The sequence below is a fragment of the Rhamphochromis sp. 'chilingali' genome (genome assembly GCF_963969265.1).
Source record: "Rhamphochromis sp. 'chilingali' genome assembly, chromosome: 20".
Lineage (NCBI taxonomy): Eukaryota > Metazoa > Chordata > Actinopteri > Cichliformes > Cichlidae > Rhamphochromis > Rhamphochromis sp. 'chilingali'.
Window position 1 is genome coordinate 16,877,719 of NC_137947.1, and position 21,651 is coordinate 16,899,369.

Consider the following 21,651-nt stretch of genomic DNA (forward strand, 5'->3'; position numbering starts at 1 on the left):
TTATCTAAAATGGTTAGCATAGGAAAACAAAAACACAGTCAGAAATAGCAAATGTGATGACCTCACAGTGACCACAGTCCAAACATGAAGCTGAAAATGCACTTTTTGATCAATAAAATCTACAATCCTTGATCTCTTCCTTTCTCCTTCTGTCTTTAAACAAGCCACTTTTGAGCTGCTTGCATAGTAACTTAAGTCTCACACGTATGACAGTAGATGTTTTTTCTGCAGATAGACAAATATTTATCTTTATACATCACGCTTTTCTTGTGCAAGAGCTAAAAAAGAATCATGAAATTTGTACAAATTTTAAATTAAACTGTCATCTTGTACTGCGGCTCTTACAGCTGGAGTTTTGCACAAGTTTCCTAAAACTAAATGTGGTTCCAATCTTTGGAAGAGAAATGGAAAAATCCTCATTAAGGCTAAAAAATGAAATGAAAAAGAGAAAGAAAACGTATCTATGAGCAGATAAAGAATACGTGTTTGCCCATAATATCAACACTGCTTCCTCCGAATACACTTGTGTGTAAATACCTTATCATAACTTCAAAGTGTAAATGTAGTTCCATTAGTACTACCACCCTCTGGTGTCCAATAATATTAACTATAGCATTTTTCTTGTGGTTTGCAGTACATGCACATGGGAGGATTTTATTTCCACCCCCACCAAAAAATGCTACTTTGCTGGGGTTTTTTATTTGTAATTTTCCTAATCTTTTGATTGCACCCTTTTTTCCTCTTTCTTCTTTTCCACTATCTTCACTGGAAGCCGATGAGGTAATCAGTCAGCTTGTTACAGTCTGAAGCGATATGATACGACTATTGATTTTGGCCCCCATGTCCCAGTGCACCAGGGGGTCAGTAATGCCACATCACCCGACCTCCAGGCCAGGATATAGAGCGGCTTTCAGGAATCACAGACCAGTGCTGACTGGGCACTGACAGCCAGTGCCACCAGCAGATAGACTGTAAAACCACAGACCATCACATTGACAGATTTTCCTAGAATTGCTGAGACCAGCTGGAGTTTGGTGTTTTTTCTTGTCAAACTTTAAACAACAAAAAGGACCGGAGCATCACACAGCTTACACATCAATCTAAACCATATATGTCACTTTTTTTTTAACATTTGTCCTTAATTGTTTGTGTAATTTTGTGTCCAACAAAACACAATCAGAAAAGAACAGCGATCATCATTGGCTTAAAAATGCAAATGCATTACGTTTCATATAAATCAATACGATCCATTTAATTCAATCAAAAGACCACATAAAACACAATTATTGACTAACTTGGTTCCCATATGGCTTCCATCCAGCTGAAGCCCAAATATCATCAGCATGGAACAACAATGAAACAAAACCGGGTGTCCATCTGTGTCTGTTAACAGGAAAGCTCACAAATTTAGAACCAGATTTGAATGAAATACAGAGGTCAGTAAGGCTTTAAGCCAAGGTATGACTGATTAAAGTGGCAATCAGGGTCTGGGATTTCTGCCATTAGATGATTATTGTGTTTCAGGCCTGATTTGATGGACACGTGATTTGTAGCCGCTAACACCACGAAACAAATAGTAAAGAAAACGTTGTGAGGGAGAAGGTGCGATAAACGGGGTGGGTCAAGGGCATCTAGCATGTTCTAACACGGAGGTGGGGTGGCAGGAGGGTCAAAGCCTTTCCACAGAGACACGGGGGAAGATTTGTTGAGATAACATGAGAGTGGTTAAATTTATTCACCCTCTTTAAGCTTCACAGATAAATGAAGAGTAGTGTCCCATAAGGCCAGCTCACAGCCAAATACAAGAATATTTTATTTTTTTAGAAACACTAATGTGCAAATACATCAATATACACACAGATTTATAGATCTAACCCTGGTCTGCCTGTCTTTTAATTGTCATAAAACCCACTGCAAGGCAATAAAACATGACCTGTGATGCTATAATGATCTCCGCAGTGGTTTAAAGGCTTCAACACACACATACACGCACAGGCATAAAATCTCGCTTCGATGCTCTCTGTCTAATCAGGCGATGAGATCTCACCCAGTATGATGGGCTGATGTAAACCCATGGGTGCAGATTAGATAGAGATTATTCATCCTTTAGATCACTGCTAGATAGATTACATCGCAATAGCAGCATATGTCCTCACTGCAGGGATGACACTGTATGTCAGGACAATGACACTGTGACTGAGGCTCCTGCACGGTGCTGCAGTATTAACTTCAGCTGAGGGTAGCGCTAAGGTCATGCAGCTTGTGTGTGCGCTTGGCTGCCTTAGGTTCACTTTGTAAATCAAAGCAATCCTTATGTTAGTAGTAGTTTTCGGTTACTGGAGAGATGCAGTATGGTGTGCTGTTGAGGGAGGAGCGAAGGAGGGTGAAGGCGAAAGTCGCTGCCGTCACCCAGAAGGCGTGGCTAAATTTGTGCCAAGGTGACTCTTGCACAATGAAGCAAGAGAGACAGAGAAGTGTTCAGTTCAGTCCATTAATACACGTACTGGATGTATCTAAGTGTATTAATGGGAGAAATTTGTCACTGTACACATCACTGTATAATACAATATCAGCAATTATTCTCTTGATTGGTTAATGTAAAAAAAAAAAGTCAGGTAATCATGAAAAGTTGACCGTTATCAGATTCCCGCGTTAAATGGGAAATCTGAAAATTTTAAAAAGATGGAAAAAAAGAAGGAACTTATGGTGCATTTCACTGGAGGACAGAATTTTTAACTGGAACGCCCCCCCAAGCCAGACTTCCAAAATCAGACAGTCAGAGCAGCCCCACCAACCCTAAGACAATCCAAGATTGCTTCAGGGCATGTAAAAAGCAGTAAAACCATAAGACATGTAACCAGCTAAGTAAGTCAGGGTCTATCCACGAACGTGTGGCAATGGTGGTTTTAAGTGCTAAAAAAATAAACAAACAAACAAACAATACGCTTTGCACTAATATGATAATGATGCATGACTGACTCTATCTTGCTAAAGAGCAAAACAAATGCTGTTATTCCTTGTTTTTCTGACTTCACTACTGAAACACACACAACTCAGGAGTGACATCACTTCCACCTCAGTCATCCGACTTCTGAGGTAAATGGAAAGCAGCATTATACAGTGGGGCAAAAAAGTATTTAGTCAGCCACCGATTGTGCAAGTTCCCCCACTTAAAATGATGACAGAGGTCAGTAATTTGCACCAGAGGTACACTTCAACTGTGAGAGACAGAATGTGAAAAAAAAATCCATGAATCCACATGGTAGGATTTGTAAAGAATTTATTCGTAAATTAGGGTGGAAAATAAGTATTTGGTCACCTCAAACAAGGAAAATCTCTGGCTCTCACAGACCTGTAACGTCTTCTGTAAGAAGCTTTTCTGTCCCCCACTCGTTACCTGTATGAATGGCACCTGTTTGAACTCATCATCTGTATAAAAGACACCTGTCCACAGCCTCAAACAGTCAGACTCCAAACTCCGCCATGGCCAAGACCAAAGAGCTTTCGAAGGACACCAGGAAAAGTATTGTAGACCTGCACCAGACTGGGAAGAGTGAATCTACAATAGGCAAGCAGCTTGGTGTGAAAAAATCAACTGTGGGAGCAATCATCAGAAAATGGAAGACATACAAGACCACTGATAATCTCCCTCGATCTGGGGCTCCACGCAAGATCTCATCCCGTGGGGTCAAAATGATCATGAGAACGGTGAGCAAAGATCCCAGAACCACACGGGGGGACCTGGTGAATGACCTGCAGAGAGCTGGGACCAAAGTAACAAAGGTCACCATCAGTAACACACTACAACGGCAGGGAATCAAATCCCGCAGTGCCAGACGTGTTCCGCTGCTGAAGCCAGTGCATGTCCAGGCCCGTCTGAAGTTTGCCAGAGAGCACATGGATGATACAGCAGAGGATTGGGAGAATGTCATGTGGTCAGATGAAACCAAAGTAGAACTTTTTGGTATAAACTCAACTCGTCGTGTTTGGAGGAAGAAGAATACTGAGTTGCATCCCAAGAACACCATACCTACTGTGAAGCATGGGGGTGGAAACATCATGCTATGGGGCTGTTTCTCTGCCAAGGGGACAGGACAACTGATCCGTGTTAAGGACAGAATGAATGGGGCCATGTATCGTGAGATTTTGAGCCAAAACCTCCCTCCATCAGTGAGAACTTTGAAGATGAAACGAGGCTGGGTCTTCCAACATGACAATGATCCAAAACACACCGCCCGGGCAACAAAGGAGTGGCTCCGTAAGAAGCATTTGAAAGTCCTGGAGTGGCCTAGCCTCCACTTTTTTTTTCACATTCTGTCTCTCACAGTTGAAGTGTACCTCTGGTGCAAATTACTGACCTCTGTCATCATTTTAAGTGGGGGAACTTGCACAATCGGTGGCTGACTATATACTTTTTTTGCCCCACTGTAGGTGCTTTATACCTTTTTCCAAACATGCTGATTTGCATATCTCAGGTAATAACCGGTTGAATTCACAGCTACTCAGTGGCTCACCCGCCTCCTGCACAGTCTACTCAGAAACCATCCTCACCTAAACCAAGCATCAGCGTGACCAACTGTGTTCTGCTTGTGTGAAAGCATAACCTCAGACAAAGACCAGATTCTTATTCATTCTGGTGTGAACACAGCCTAGGAGAAAATAACCCAACTTCTCACCTGACTTGATAGCGCAGTAAATACTTTCCTGGTGAGTTTCAGTTGCTATTTTTATCCTGTTTCTTCTGCTTATCCAACTCTAGGTTGCAGGGTGGGTTGGAGCCTATGCAAGCTATCAGGTGAGAGGCAGGGTACAGACTGTACAGATCACCTATCTATTATAGACCTAACAGATATAACTCACATTCACACTAATTTACAATCACTGAGTAACCTAACAAACATGTCTTTACACTGTGCAGGAGAACATGCATGTTCAGTTTGCCCATACAGAAAGTCCTCAGCAGACTGATTACTTCATACCTAAGACCTTGTTGATGTGAAAAGTGCTAATCGCTACACCACCATGCTCCCCATTATATGTATCTATTTATTTTTTACAGCATAATAATAACAATTATGTTAATTATCCTCCCATTTAGAGCAAAATACACAGTAAATGAGGGTACAATTTAGGCTAGAATTAGCTTGTGATGAACAGTTTGCTAATCTATTAGCACTCAGTGTTCTCAGTTTCACAGTTACCTCACTGACGTTTCAAAATACCTTGACGGTGATGTCAAAAATACTGAACTCCCGGCTTTAAAATGGGAGTCAAGAAACCAGTGGGTGATATTCATCATGTCAGCATCCAACTTCTATGCCCAAAACTCACAAATATCACGCACATATATTAATGGAATAGGGGAAAAGCAACCAGCTATTTTGTTTAAACAAGCAGATTACACATCAGTTCAATAACACAAAGTGAATTTTATCAGTTTGAGCCACTGCTCATATCAACCACGCACACAGAAGGGTTTTAATCAAGATACACCACAGCAACTCTTTCCAAATAATACTCCCACTGTCTTTGTAAACTATTTCATCTTGGTTTGGACTGTTGTGAATCTGAGTTTAAAAAAAAAAAAAAAAAATCATCATCATTTCTATTATAAAAACATTTTTAAAATTTCATCTTTGCACCATTTTCTGTAATTTTTAATTCATCAATATCCAGGAAAATAAATACTGGCTGATCATGAAAGTGAACAACTGCTGCTACTTAAGTGTCCCGAAACACCTGAAAACATGTAAGTTAAACTACTTCTGCATAATGTGAAAAATCGGGACAGGTGTCGAGCGTCTCGTAGCATCCATTGTCACATTGCTCATCCTCGGATGCTCGTATTGAGTAAGAATAGAATAGAATCAATGAGAATCGTAAAGCACTTCCCAGGAAAAGAGCAGTCGGGTAATGCAGTTTCTATGTATCTTTCTTTCTATTTTCTCTGTCATTAGCCATATTGTACTCGGTGTCTGGCACTCTGGCTGTTGCGGCTGCCGTTTTCCCAAGAAAGTGGAAAGCTGCTTTGTTGCCATAATATGCCCTGTGTGATGCTTGGCCCACTTTCCATCTTGCTTTCATTGTGTAAGCACACATACATAAAACATGATTTGCTGCTTCAATTTCTGACTTTTATTCAGCTGGGATTTGGTGGCAGACAACATCAGAGCCATGAAAAGCAGAGCGGAGCAGCGACGAAATGCAGCTCTCCCTCTGATCCTCTGAGTGAGGAAGAAAAGAGAGAGAGAGAGAGAAGGAGACAGAGAGCTGGCTACGATACAAAGAACAAGGTTTAATCACTGACCTCTAGACTTACAACTAAAGACAAATGGCCATGATTAATGAGGCCCATTCATCTTACAGGTTAAGAAAAAAAAAACCCAGCAGGGACTGTGTGTGCCCGTGATGCTCTCGAGCTTCAGTCCTGTTAGTTTGCACTTCACGTGTGAGTCCAAGGAGCTCAGATCAGGATCACTGCAGATCCAGCATTGTTCACTAGAGGGCAGCCTGCAATGATGTGAAATCTGGCAGCTGCAATGATGGCTGTTCAGTCCTGAGTGAAACTTGTTCGTAGCAACAAATAACAGAAGGAACAGATAATATAGTATAAAGTTATTTTAATATCTGCTGTGCAAAACTATTGCACTAGCTATTTAAATGATTATTTTAACCTTCATTCAGATTGATTCCTTTTCTATATTCAGTACACTATGTACACTGCTTTAAAAAAGTACATACGGCCACATTATTGAGACTTGTCACAAGGAGTTGCCACAGTTGGTAGCTCCACTTGGGAGACTTATGCAGGATTTCCTTCCTAATGCAACCCAAAGGGGAATTTGTTTTTCTGGCTGGAATTAATTCAGTTATTTTACTTTATTTGGCTACTTATTCAGATATTTTGGGTCTTTTCTAGTTCACTGATGGGTTTTGATTTCTGCTGTGAAATTCACATCTTAGAGTCTAAACTTAATGTAAACAGCCTGAAAGCATGGATCCATCCTGCTTTGTATGAATGGGTAGGGTGGTAGTGGTGCAATGGTGTAGGGCAGGGGTGGCAAACTCCAGGCCTCGAGAGCCAATGTCCTGCAGGTTTTAGATAACACCCTGGGTCAACACACCTGAATCAAATGATTAGTTAATTACCGGGCTTCTGGAGAACTTCAAGAAATGTTGGGGAGGTAATTTAGCAATTTAAATCAGCTGTGATGGATCAAGGACACATCTAAAACCTGCAGGACACCGGCTCTCGAGGCCTGGAGTTTGCCACCCCTGGTGTAGGGGATCTTTTCTTGGAACATCTTGGCCCCCTCAGAACCAGATGAACATTAGTTAAACACCACAGCCTACATGAATATGATTGCTGATCATGTTCAACCCTTTATGACCACCACATGTCCATCTTCTGATGGCTGCTCAAATGGCCTCCACTATCACCAGATCTCAAAGCAGTAGAGCACCTTTGGGATGTGTTGGAACAGGGGATTGATAGTCCGGATGTGCACATGACAAATCCGCAGCAGCTGTGTGACGCTATCATGTCTGTATGAACTGAAATCACTGAGGAATGTTTCTATCGTGTACCTAATAAAGTGGCCAGTAAGTGTATGACAAGACATCCAGTTTGGTTACCACGATAACCATGCACTCCTCTTTTTTGTGTAACCAAAAATATAAAATCTGTGAGTAGAAAAAAGAAACAAAAAACAAATTTACAATATTTGAATGAAAGTATTTAGTTATGTCAGAGGGGAGTGACCTCATCAGTACTCTCCACCGTAAAGTGAAAGGTCTAATTGATGCACTCCAACTCTTTGACCCCTATCTCCACTCCTATAATGTTTCTAAGGATCATAAGTCATCCTCCTCTGTGGCCAGATTAGATGAGATGACAAGAGATTGGAGGGGATGGCCGCAGCAGCAGCAGCAGCGGTGGGTAAAGTTTATCTCTGTAACCGAGCTCAAGAGCAGCAGCTGATGTGTGGCCACAGCTGCACACAGTCAACCTCTTATGAAAATCTTGGCAGAACAAATGATGAGTTTGCATGTTTGACGACAGCTGATGACTAATGAGGGTCTTCTATGCAGAAACAATGCAACATGGGCAGGATGAGCAAAAGGTGACCACACAGAGGAAGATTAACAAATGAGAAACAATGACTGCAGGAAGAATTTTCCTTTTCCTTTTCACTGCTTAAATCACAGCCGGAGCTAAAGGCTTTGTCTTGCTTTGTCTGTTTCCAGCTCTATCAGCCCCACCACTGTTGTTGTAACAATTTGTCTGTCTGGAGGATATGGATCATCTCTCTTCATTCACACACTTTTTCTCCTCTCTTATTATTTCCATCCTCCCTATCTTTAGCTTTTCTTACATTATTTCAAACACAATTTTCACACAGATTCAGTATGGGGGCTGCTGCTTCACACTGGTTATCTATCATGTTTAAGCGTCTTTTATTGACTGCACAATGAAAATGCATTATTAAGAAACAATAAAAGTTGTCATTTTTCTCAAATCAAGAGATTATTCTCTTGAAAACTTCTTCCAGTACGTGCTAGCGTACTTTGCAGGAGTGAAAGCACCTGATCACTCTTCCTGCAGACGCCTGCACATGTGCACGTAGTGAATGCTGGTTTTATGTGCGTTCGTGAATGTGTACCCTCTGTCACAGTAAGTGTGTTATTGGAGCGGGGTTAGCCGGGGGGAAGGAACAAAAGAAACAAACAAGGTCCTGTGCAACCCCAAGACTGTTGCATGAATCATCCATAAACGTGTACAGTAGCTGGCCTGTTCTCACAGCATTCAGCTCACCAGTAATAACTGACTTCCTATGCAACATGGCAGGTGCTCAAAATATATATTACTGACCAAATGTAATAAATATATTTATATATTTGCAACAGAGCTGCAGTATTTCAGATATATACTGCACTCCTGCATTCAATCAATTTAAATGAATGTGCATTTTTGTGTGTGTGTGTGTGTGTGTGTGTGTGTGTGTGTGTGTGTGTGTGTGTGTGTGTGTGTGTGTGTGTGTGTGTGTGTGTGTGTGTGTGTGCCTGCAGCAGCAATGACATCAGACTCAGACCACAGTTAGACTGGGTCAAGTGAACATGCTTCTCGCTCTGAAACACATGCATTTACCTGCACGTGCACCTATAGCTGTACGTACGAAGGAGAGCGTGAGAGGGAGGAAGTGAACACATATGCAAATGTGATCTGGGAACAAAAAGGAGCTTGAAGAGATGGTGTGATTAACTTATTCCCAAGATTAAGAAGTGAAGGCAGGAGGAAATGTCAGAGGAACACAAAAAAAGTCTGTGTGTGTGTTTTGAATCCTCTCAGAAGTGCAGCCTTTGTCGAAGAGCTGAGCTGAATAGTGTGCAGTTTTTGCCTATTTTCTGTCACACACCGGTTAACGAATATCTCCAGCACGTCAGTGCTTCACACACACACACACTCAGATCTGCTGGTGTGTAATTTTCCTTTACTTCAGTGGCAGGTCAGCGTACCCATGTTCTCGTGACAGCCTGTGTTTACATCCTCGGGGTATATACATAACTTATATATATAGTGCGTGTTTGTGCGTGGAGCTAATGGAGACTGACATGAGGGCTGACATGGACACTGAGCTGTGCTGCACTGGACCATGCGGTTTAACCCAACAGCAGGGATAAACTATAAATAGACTCTCTCATCCACCCCCAAAGCTCCCCTATTCCCCCTTTTTCTTCCTGTTTCCTCTTTTCCTTTTGCTTTATCTGCAGATCTTTATAACCGTCGCTGGTAATAAAGATTGTGTCTTCCATTTCCTTCTATTCCTGATGGTTGTCTCTCTCGCTATGTCTCTCCAACATCTCTCCCTGTTGTCCCTCCATTTTCAGTCTCCAGCTGCCTCCTGTCTTTATGCATTTTTCTCTTGAAGAAGAAAAAAAAAAGAACAGAGAAACAAAATACTGGAATAACAAAGAGGCCAACACCAATCGAATGGTCTCAGAAGAGAGGGAGAGAGTTTGGGGAGGGTGGGGAAAAGGGGGAGATATGCTAGTTAGGGGGGTGGGGGGTGGGTGGGAGAGATGGAGTTATGTAAGTGAAGCTAATCCCCTCCCAGCCCTGCATAATAAATGAGACGGGATGACACTGGCCTCATTTCATCCGTTCATCCCTGCATCTGCCGCCACTAGCCTTCCAAACCGCTCCGTCTCCACCTTAATCTGTCTGTTTGATCTTTGACAGCAGTCTAGGGCTTCATTTTGAACTCCGCACACCAGCAAATCCTGCTATGTTGAAAGCTTGTATAATTGTATAAGCATCTTGTATAAATATCTTGTATAATAGCTCAACAGCAGTTATACAAGATATTTGAAGTTTTAATTGGGAAAATGCTCCCAGAAAAGAAAAATGGCATCCGTTCCTCCTCTTTTATTTTCCCCCCGATATCAAAGATAACATCAGATTTTTGAAAGCCTTCTTGCATAACACAAGCCAATGCGGGACAGCAAGAATAGAATAAAAAAAAAAAAACCCATCAGATCCCCTGATGTTTTTGGAGCGCCAATGATAACATGTCAAAGATTATGATACAATCCTTTGAAGTGCTGTCCTCCGCAGCTTTCCCTTCTCAATTTAAACCCAGCAGTCTGACCCTGCCTCAATCCAGACATCCTAATCTGCAAAGGCATGCTTCACAAGGGTCAACATGACCATTTTAAACATGTTATTAATGCCGAGACACATATCAATATTACACCACATGACTCTGTAGCACAACAGCATGTTGCTTCAGACTGTGTCAGACACAGAAACCTAATCCCGCCGACTGATTTACGATCTGCTGCTTTGAAGCTTAAGTTTCACATTTTGGTAATCGAGATCTGGGCATTTTGAAACCCGAGGTCCTCAAATTTAGGCAAGAGGGTCGAGTCGATCGTGCACTTCAGGGATACGTTAATTTTGGCTAAAGTAAAAAAGGCTTAAAATAAAAATGTCTAACCAAAAAAACCTGAATTTCTCTCCTGCTTAGAGCCTCTTAGTGCAACCAAGCACAAGAGACACCAAACAATTTATTAATCACAAGACAGCCACACCCTAAAACTGCCTGCATCATTCATTTTACTTAGAATGGGACTACCGTTTGCAAAATGAACACCATGCTGTATAGAGAAAGACCTGAAAGTCATAGGAATTTATAACCTAACATCTTTTGAACCTGTGCTCCAGACCTGGTGGCTACGTCTATCTTTTATATACAGACTGTGTTCATATGGACACGTTAACACATAGCATAGTTGCAAATGGCCACTAGCATAGCTAAAGAGTCTTAGTTGTAGTTCTAGTTTACACAAGCGGGCTATATCAAACAACCAGGCTTAATGAACAAAGGACGTGTAACTTTTCATGAGTTAAATGTCTCTGGTTTAATAGTTCAGTGTTGAGCACATTTTAAGGCTAATTATCACACTGCTTAGCACATTTTATCACTGAAATGGCAACCGTTGTGAACATTTACGCTCGTGTAAGGTGTTCTGCAATTTTCCACTAAAAGAGTCGTTTGCTGGGAATTTTCTCCACTCGAGGTGATCAATTCTCTTCTAAACACCTTGAAACAGAAAATAAGGCAGTAGATGACAGAAGATAAACCAGTGTATGGTTACATTTTTAGGGGGGTGCACGTCAGGTTATTGCATAGGTTATGGTGCAGGGTTTCAGGGGAGTTTGTGGTTACAGTGTACCTGTGACACAGAGACCCTGCACCCACCATTACTTATGAGCAGAGTCCGTTAGACCTGTAACTCCACCCAACACTGTCACAGCCACACATAATGGGGTACTTTTCTTCATCCCCACAGCAAGGTGAGCAAATCCATTACTACAGGTTCCCCAAAAACAAATGTAAGAACATATATTAAATTTTAAGTCATTTTCATTCATTCATACGTAGTCAACTTTTTATAAATTAAATTCTATTACCTCCTAAAATGAGTTTCTTTTTTTTCCTTTACAACAGCAGAATTTCATACATGCACATGAGAGTGCTGCATGAAATCACCACCGGCTAAACCCCATTTTAATGCAATCAGCTGGATCATTACTGATCTGTAGCACAGACTGTGTATATACAGATGTGGTGATGAAGAAATCTATATTTATTTTTATACAGTCTGTGATCAGTAGAGTATTTATAAGCTGTTTCTTAACGTTCAGTATTAGTACCAGGTAATTAACTCCTTTATGAGTACCAAGGCTGTTATTTTAAGCAGTTTTTGAACTTTGTTAAACTTTTTAAAAGTTTTAATATGAAAAAACAGAAGCCCCCACCATGTAGGAAGGAGGTCCTTGGCACCAACAATGCCCTTTAACTCCCCCTCCAGCTCTCCAATCCTCCTCCCCAGACAGGACGCTCCACTGAACTTTGACCTACTTCTGTCTGCCATCAGTCTGGGCTTTGGAAGGAGGAGGAGGAGGTGGGGGCAGCAAGGCCTCAAACGCAGCGAGCTTCACGCTGATCAAGCCTGTTAATAATAATAAAAATAATAATAATAATATGAATATCAAAGGTTTATTTGGACAATACATCTTTTGAAGGTCAAATCACAGAGTGAAGCTGGGGGACGCTTGAGGATGTGTGCATGTGAAATAAGCAAAGAAAGACTGAACTCATTGTTTAATACAGTTCCTCTAAATTTTAGCTGGGCACACACTCACATGCTGAGGGACTTGGTTTTACTTTTCCACCGATCAGCCACAAGACAAGCCCTGTCTTTCTTCGTTTTATCCTATCCGTGCCTTTCATTTCCAAGAAATCTCATCCACCAGATGGACACAATCCTCTGCAGGATAATGCCAAGCAGACAAAGACACCATGACAAAGAAGCAGACAGCACCTCCAGGATTCAGCTCTGTCAGTCTGAGCCCAAGACTCACTGAAAATAAGCAGAAACCAAGTAACAGCATCACTCCATAAACTGCAAGTAAGTTTAAAAATATGCCAAATGTTTCATAAGCGCAGGACAGCTTCCAGGCCAGCTGAGTCCTGGCAATCCACTTGTGACAGGACAGCTTCATAAACTGAGGGATGAAGTGTTGGCTCGGACGAGAGGGCAGTGGGAGTTATGTTATCAAGATTTGGGATGGGATCCCAGAGGTTCCCGGAAGAATTCTGGGAACATCGGGGCCTTACATGTGTGTATGAGAACGAAAGCGATTGAGGCACAGATGATGAGAGAGGCGACATCTGTCACCAATTAAAAAGGAGGGATTGATCCCAAGGTTACGCCAGAGAGATACAGTATGCAGCGATACTCTAGAGTCACGATGTAAACACTTTTCTCATGGTTAATAATTCCCAGCCCCCAGCCTCCTTCCCCTCTCCGCTTCCACAGACAAGCCAAACACAGTTTACCCAAGCTAGTCAGCTGATGCAGGAAAGGGGGAGGAGGGTGGGGCGCTGCATGGTACGCATTCTGCAGAGGGGTCATCTGGCAGATGCATCCTCTGGGCTGGCTTCACTCCGTCGAGCGCACAATGGGGAAGAACGCTGACCAAGAGGGTGGAGGAAATCTAATCTATAAATCCAGCACATGTCCAAACAACTGGGTGTCAGGAGATCTTTGCTTATGTTATTAGCTCAGGGGTGTCGCACTGTAAGTTGTAAGCTGGAAAACTCACTGATTCAATTCGACTGAGGTTTGGCAGGGCTAAGAACAAATATGCAGTGTTTTCCTATCTAAAACTCCACACCGGCAGGCGCTGATGAGCTTTTATACTGGATCAATAACTCATGCTTTGTTTCCCTTGCTGGCACAAATCAGGTTTCCAATAAAGACAAATCAACCAACAGCTTAATCAATGACTTTCACACTTAAGTGGAAGCAGGCCTCTGTTAGTCACGTTAGGAACTATGCAACCAACAGGCAATTTCTTGCCTAGCTAAAAGGAAAAAGAGTCTCCTGAATGAGTTTTCTCATAAAAACAAAGACTGCTACCATTAAGAACTAATTGTTGCAGCTGCAGGTCGTCACCTCTTAAAATCTTTTATCAGCCACCAGGCAACGAGCCTCAATTCTGGACCTAATACTCGTGTCATCCATCAATCTTGCGTTTGTGTGTGTGTCTGCGTGCGTGTGTGTGGTCTGCTGTTTCAGCACTGGCCATTTCGGTCCTCATACATCACCCTCCCGACAGCAGTGAAGTGATGCTTAGTGACATATGATGCCACTTTACCTTCTCTTCAGAAAAAGAGAGAAAGAGCTGGAGAAAGGCCTTGCTGTTCCCAGATAGATGAAAACCATTTCCATGTGCAATGACGACACTTTCCTAACGGGACGGCCAACGGATTTGTGCACTGCGAAGGTTGAGCACGTAATAACAGATTTTTGTTGCTCCAGACAAAAATCACTCTGAGAAGCTTCTCTACGGGATCTTTGGGGTGCTGTGAACAAATGCATAAGTGTTGAGCAAACACAGTTTGATTGGCCTACTAATGGATGTTTGGAGCACTTGGCAGACTTCAGCACTGCTGGTTCTAATGTGATCTGTGCCAGAGCTCTGCTCACTAATGTCCATTATACCATGACTTACTCCACCCTGCATTGATTCCGGCTCTTCTTACAGACTGCGAGGGCTTTCAGAGCCCATCTCCGCCTGCCATCTCAGTTATCAGATTGCAATGGCAATTTAATTGAACTGCAATCTACTTACGCAAAGAAAAAAAGGGGGGGAAAAGAACACATTATGAGTATCCTTTGGCGCTGGAAAGGTTCTGTAAGAGTATGATAATTGACCTGCTGCATGCATGTTCATGGGCCATCTAATATATGCTTTTCTTTTGTAAAAAAAAAAAAACTCAAAGGAGGTAATGGCAAGCTGAGGCTATGGGCTGTTTGACAATGAGAGAGCAGTAGTGGTCCAGTAGTCTGTATGGCCACATGTGTCCCTGTGAGCTTTTACAGCTTCACATACAGAACTCCTGCACCATATTGCACTTCACCTTTCGCTGACATCCCAAATTTACCTGTAAATTTATATTGTGGGAATTTAATTAAATCGCGGGTTTCTGCTACCTATTTTAATTTTTTAGATCTCAATTATTTTTGCAGTAAAATAAATATTTTCTGCCTAAAAAATTAATAACTACACCCCATCGCTGATCCAGCCAATGGCTCATGGTGTTATTCGCACAATTAAGGCGCTTAATATGCAAAACTACCTGGTGGACTTGCTGAATACGTAAGGATGTGTCTCAAAAGTGTGTTTACGAGTGTAAAAAGGGTTTATAAGAGCGTGGGTTTTACACCTATTGTGTGGAACTTAACCCCCACGATAATCGAGGGAATACTGTAGCCATACCTTCAAACCTAATGGAGCCAAAGGTCGCTTTACTCATCCACTTCAGCTGAGAAAACAGTTGTCTTCTGTGTTTGTGAAGTGAGCTCTCCAACCTCCAAAAACTAATCTGGGTAATGTCATCAAGGTTATCTTGAACTAGTTTTAGACTTTGGTATCTACAAGAAAAAAGAGTTGCAAAGAGGCAAGGAGGAAGGAAGCTTTAGAGACATTTGATTTGTATTCTTTAACAAAAAGAAATATAATACTAAATCTCTGGAGTACCATTTACCCCCATCTACCCTTGCCTCTCTCTGCAGATCTGACCTGATCTCCTGCAGCTTGATGGATAAGCCTGCTGCACGTATACATGACTTGATAAATGTGGGTTATTTCGAGTGTCACAGTCAGAAGAATCAAATCTGACTTTATTATGCAGACCAACTGCGCCTCCTGTGTACCCATTTCCTTCCTTCTTTTGCTTTCCTCTGACGAGATGCAGCAGTGCGAGATTCAAAGATTTGATTCATTTAGTAAAGAGCTTCATAAACCTAAAATACCACCTGGATTTCTTGTCAGCATTACAGGGTCAGAAAGTCAAAAGGCCCAGCTTTCATTTTTCTAATGGGTTCAAAAAAAGCTTTGAAAGTATGCAACAGAAAGGATTCGGAAAAAAATGACGAGGCCCTTCTCACAACAGTGTTTACAGGAAACACTCAGCACGCGATTTCTGATCCAGTGCCACTTGTTGATAAGAATTCTGCTTGCCCATTACAACATTTCACAGTGCACTGCTACTGCAAGAATCCTTTTATTTTACTAAAGCCATCAGCAACTCAAGATTTCATGAAATAAAATTAAACTTAACTGTGAAAAGCCTGATTTCCTTTAATATTTAACAAGGAAATGATATAGATTTGCTGTAGTCAAGCTTCTTACAACAACTTCACTTCAGTAGCAGCAGAAAAATGTAGTCATCATTATGTGAACCAGAACTACCTCAAATGATGACTTGTGATGTTGATTTTATTCTGCAAGTTAAATACTGAATGTCAAAGTTAAAATGAATGTGACTTTCTTTCATTTCTTTCTTAGTGTCTGAAATGTGTAAAGCAATGATACGTCTGCAGGAAGCTTAGAAGTGTCTATAATCAGCCTTTAACAGTATGGACATTACTAGTACATACATTATTTTTAAATGCTAAACTCTGAAAGTTATCTGATGATCGATCACTGGAAATTACAATAGCAAACAGAGGAGGAATGATCTCATCCAGCATTCTCTTCTAAAAGACACAGGACTGCAAGCTGGGGAAAGGCTTTTTAAAACCTTTCACGTATAAATGTTTCATTTAAATATACTTCAGGAGTCTGCTGGCCTATGCTGAGCGATTCATATGTAGATCCATAATGAGTCTGTCTAAATAACTAACCTGATCAACAGTATAACACCTCAAGTGACTTTAAAAATGAAAACTCCATGAAGATGCTGTAAAGTAAAGTCATTAGCGGTGCTGCAACATTTATGGTCCTGAATGGGGATTTTTAAAAAAGGAAAAGAAAGGTCACTGCAAACCCAGGTAGCTACTAATTACAGTCTCACACACAAGGGCAGTCTTTGTGCGCACATGTGTGTGTGTGTGTGTGTGCGTGTGTCTGACTGACAGCTTGTCTCTCCCCTGTTGTGCTCCTGCTCATGTCCTGTTCTAATAGGCTGACAGCGAGGAACTGTGACGGAAATCTTAGTGACGCACTGCTAGAAAAATCACAGCTGAGGGGAAACTGAATCTTGGAACCAACATGCTCAAAAAAAAAAAAAGAAGCATATTAAACACTGAACTACTCCATAAAAATCAAACAGAGCTTCTCTCTGACATGCAATTGAAGACATGAAATGGAGGCACAGGAAAAGACAAAATATCAGATGGAGAAAAGGTATCTGTTGTGCTCCTCTGAGTGCGTTTGACTCTGTCTGAGGAATTCAAGGCTCCTGTGGTGCTTCCACACAGAGAAGTTTACATGTTAGAAAGTTAGAAAGAAAGACACTTCCTGTTTTCTTTCAAATGTACTTGCAGTGTTTGTTAAATAAGAGCAGCGTGAGATAGTTTGAGCTGCACGAGGCGTTTGCAGTCTGCATTACATCTAAATAGATAACAGTGCTGACACACTGTTTGCACACTTTTTAATAACATCACCATCATTATCATCATCACCACTGCAGAGCGATAGTCTTCTGGATCAGATTGTGCTGTATTTATACACCAAATTAGCCTTAACAATAAAACCAACCTAATACTTAATAGGCATCGATCAGTATTTCTGACTGATCAGGGGCCATCGGGACCCCTGTGGTGTCTGGCACCTTCAGGTTTGGCAGGGCCTGTGTGTTAGATTAGATTAGATTAGATGAAACTTTATTAATCCCTCAGGTGGGTTCCTCTGGGAAATTCAGTACAAGGTTGTACATTCAGGGTTGTGGTGTGGCATCTTGTGGCTCAGTTATATTCTGGCTTTTTCACAGTTTATAAGGCTGGGGCTGTTTCTCGGGCTCACTGTTGTTGAACAAGGTATTTGTGAGGGATTCTGAGTCAACAACCACGTTTAGATTGGTAATGATTAATGAATGCCAGGAGCCAAACACTTCGCTTCACCTGCGAGTGGTTTTAATGTTGTGGGATAACGATGTTTGCTGCTTCACGAGGGATTCTCCTTTACATGTTATGTAAGTGTGTGTGTGTGTGTGTGTGAGCACGTTCATGTAAGTGTCACTTTCGGCTGAGATTATCTAATGGGCAAATTAAGCTGCCAACGCCGGAGCGACATTTTGAACAGTGGGTTGCGTCTTTAATGTTTCATCGTTCTCGAGTGCTGGCAGATGTGCATCAGCTGTGATTGCGCCTCCAGCTGTGATCTAGTTTTTTTCACACTTAATTGTTAATGTAATAAAAAAAGATGGGAGGTCGCGTTATTCGACCGCAGAGGCAGAAGGATTTTCATAACCTTGTTAAAAAGGGAAAACGGGAGGAGGAAAGGAGACAAGGAAAACAATTTGAGGACAAGATGCTGTAAAAACAACCATGACTTTGGTAATGTTATCACTTAGCTGCCTCACATTTCACCCCCTCAGGGTTTCACTTGCTGTGAAGGGGACATGTGATTTAAATGATCACAAGCATCCTCCCCTACCTGTCCCCCATCCACCTCTTTAGCTACTTCAATCCTAATGGCCTGACAGGTTGGTTATTACCTCCCACTGCTACCGAATCCCCCTCTCCCCCTTCTCTTTAGCTGTGTTATGTTGCAGTGACAGAGCAGTATGATATAGGTTCTCCCAAAGAGGGAGCATGATGCTTGAGCACATCATGGTGCTGTGATGCTACTAGTCTGTGCAGGAGAGGATGGAGTATGTGCGTGCCGAGCATTCACAAATTCACATTTGCAGCGTGCATGCATTCATTCATGCGTGGTTGTACTCGTGTTTGCATTCAGCTAAAGTCGTACAGCTGTGACAACAGGACACCCAACGCATCAATCATCTGTGAGGGTTCACCGCAGATGAGAAAGAGATGGAGAGAATCTCAGGCATGCTGCTTCTTCGGCATTTATATCTACTCCTGTGGGGATTATTTATGGTCCAATCAGACCCCGGGTGTTTCCAATTCAACTCAAACCCAATCCATAAATTAAAGTAGGCCTTGAGAGCATAAAGAAATGGCCATGAGAGCTCTCCCTCTCTCTTTGTCTGACCTTTCCTTTTCATCATTTTCACTTCATCCTCTCCCATCCACTTCTGTCTTTATAATACAAACAAAACTGGCTGCGCATTTTCAGAGAGGAAAACGGCCATAACAGGAAACGCGGTTTGCAGGAATAAGTGTGCATGTGTGCCATTTCCAAGGGGCAGCCCCCCTATTCACTGACACAGCGGGATGAAGATAACAGTAAAGCTTGTTCTCTTGTTTCTCTCTCTCTCTCTCTCTCTCTCTCTCTCTCTCTCTCTCGCTCTCTCTCTCTCTCTCTCTCTCTCTCTCACACACACACACACACACACACACACACACACACACACACCAGCTCCTGAGGAAGAAAAGCTGAGGAAACTCGTGTAAAGCAAATCACTGCATTCAAGTGGATTAACTGCACAAGTACTCAGATTAAACTATCAATAAATCAAATGATCATGCAGCTACACCGTAAGCCATACATACTCTAACCACGCAACTCAGCACAATCAAAGCACACTTTCACATAAATATCCACGCAGGTTTAAGCAAAATTCGTATTTTACGATAAAATTACAACTAAACTTCAACAACTACTTCTATTTCTATTTTTTCATGCGTGGACAAAGCATTTTGAGGGCGCTTGATAAAAGTCAAGAAGTCCTTAACCCTTCTGTTAAAATACAGCACAAAAACACAACACTCACTCAATCACTGTTGCACACTGCGTGATCTGCTCGCCTTTAAAGATGTTATTTACAACCAACCCGTGCGGGGATATTTCCTTCAGCAGTGGGTATCTTGTGCGTCCCAAGCAGATGCAACTTTTTCAGAGAGCACCAACACGCCAGAAAAAAATCGACTCTGCTGTCCGTTCCCCGTAGTTACAGTCCGCTTCTTTTCCCAAAGCCGCGCAGTCCACGGCGGCTGTGATCTGCTGCTGATCCACGGCTGCTGCTCAGGTTGAAGGTGTTTGGTACTGTCACCGGCACAGCCCGATGTAGCGCTCTGCGAGGCGGGCTCACTCTGTGCTTCAGCGGGGGCTCGAGAAACGATCCACAACAGTCAAGGTTCAGGACAGGGACGGGGAAGGCAGGGGCTGTGAGAGGGGGGGCCGCGACATCCGATGAAGCCATTCCTTGACGCTCGTGCCTTTGCGCCAGTGGGGTTGATATACTGATATAAAAACCTCATTTAAAACTTGTAAACACTATCCACGTGCGAACTAGTTTTTTCAAGCTCAACGGAAGAAAAATCAACAGTTCAGAAAACTGCACATTTTTATTTTAGTGTTTGAAAGTAACTACTGAGCTTGTTGTTTTGCTAACTTGAATATTGTTCTAAATTATATAAATCACTTTAAAAGACATTCCTTAATAGAGTTTTATGTTTGTGTCTTATTATGCCATTGATTTGAGACAGAAAGTTTTATTAGCAGTTTTTCCAACATGCAAATGTGCATGTAAAATTCTGCAAAGACCAAAAGACTGTGTACATTTTGTCTTTATTGGACAGTTAATTGTTATTTTAAATTCCCTGCTCTCTGTTAGTTGCACTGCTTAAGATGTCAGTGGTCTAATCAGCCACCAGTGCATGTAGGTATGCAGGTGATATCAAGACAAGTTCAAACCAAGCATTAGAATGGGGAAGAAGGTGATTTAAGGGAAGTGTGTGGGTATTTCAGAAACTGATGGTTTTCTGGGATATTTCTCATACATTTGTCTCCAGAGTTTATATATAATTGAATTGAGAAAATATTCAATGAGTGACAGCTGGAAGAAAATGCTTTGCTGAAATCAGAGGTCAGAGAATGACCAGACTGTTTCGAAGTGATTATAACCAAGGTATGTAGAAGAGCATCTTTCAACCCAAAACATGTACACTGAAGCAGATAGGCTACTGCAGCAGAAGACCACATCTGGTGCCACTTATGCCAGCTAAGAACAGGAAACTGAAGCTACAGTTAGCATGGGAACATCAAGATTTGACAACGGAAGATTGGGAAAAACATTGCTTGGTCTGATGAGAAAAGAACATACATCAGTATCTTCTTAACTTAGGCTCACAGTGGGCTTATGTGGAGCTGTGTGGAGGCAAGGCCCTGGACAAGGCTAACACAGAGAGAAACAGACAACTTCATATTTCCACCTCCACACATAGGTCCAATTTAGGGAAAAACAGTTAACCTAACATGCATGTCTTTGGACTGTGGTCAGAAAACCACTCAGGCACAGGGAGACCATACAACTCCACGCACAAAGGCCCCTGCCAAGAGGGCCAAGAGGTTGAAACCTGAAACCTTACTGTAAGGCAGTAACAAAAAAGTCAAAAAATAAACTTAAAGAATGGCTTTAACATTAAAACAGATTACAAACCCACTTGTAACCTCGTGTCCAAGTAACTGAGGTTATACTCTACAGTAATTTGCAAGTATTGTAACTATTCTCCTGTGATTTAAAGCGTGTTTAAAACTGTTTGGTGAGTTTTTTCTAAGATATACTTAGATAAATATGAAAATGTGCTTTATTTTGGAAAATCTTCCCATCTTCTTAGCATGTGACCATGCAGATATTGCTTCACAGTCTAAACAACTAATATTTA

The 21,651-nt window shown here is 41.8% G+C and overlaps 1 protein-coding gene across 3 annotated transcripts in view; it reads right to left on the reverse strand.

The window, feature by feature from the left end:
* Window positions 1-20,071, reverse strand: part of lzts2a (leucine zipper, putative tumor suppressor 2a) — a 45,278-nt gene extending 25,207 nt beyond the window's left edge. Inside the window, exon 1 of one of the 3 annotated variants that reach the window (XM_080868961.1) lies at window positions 19,818-20,071. The gene's annotated coding sequence lies outside the window, so the exon portion shown is untranslated. Of the gene's footprint in view, window positions 1-19,757 lie in introns of all 3 variants that reach the window. The other 2 variants (XM_080868960.1, XM_080868959.1) reach the window with 2 other exon arrangements.
* Window positions 20,072-21,651: the final 1,580 nt, after the last annotated feature.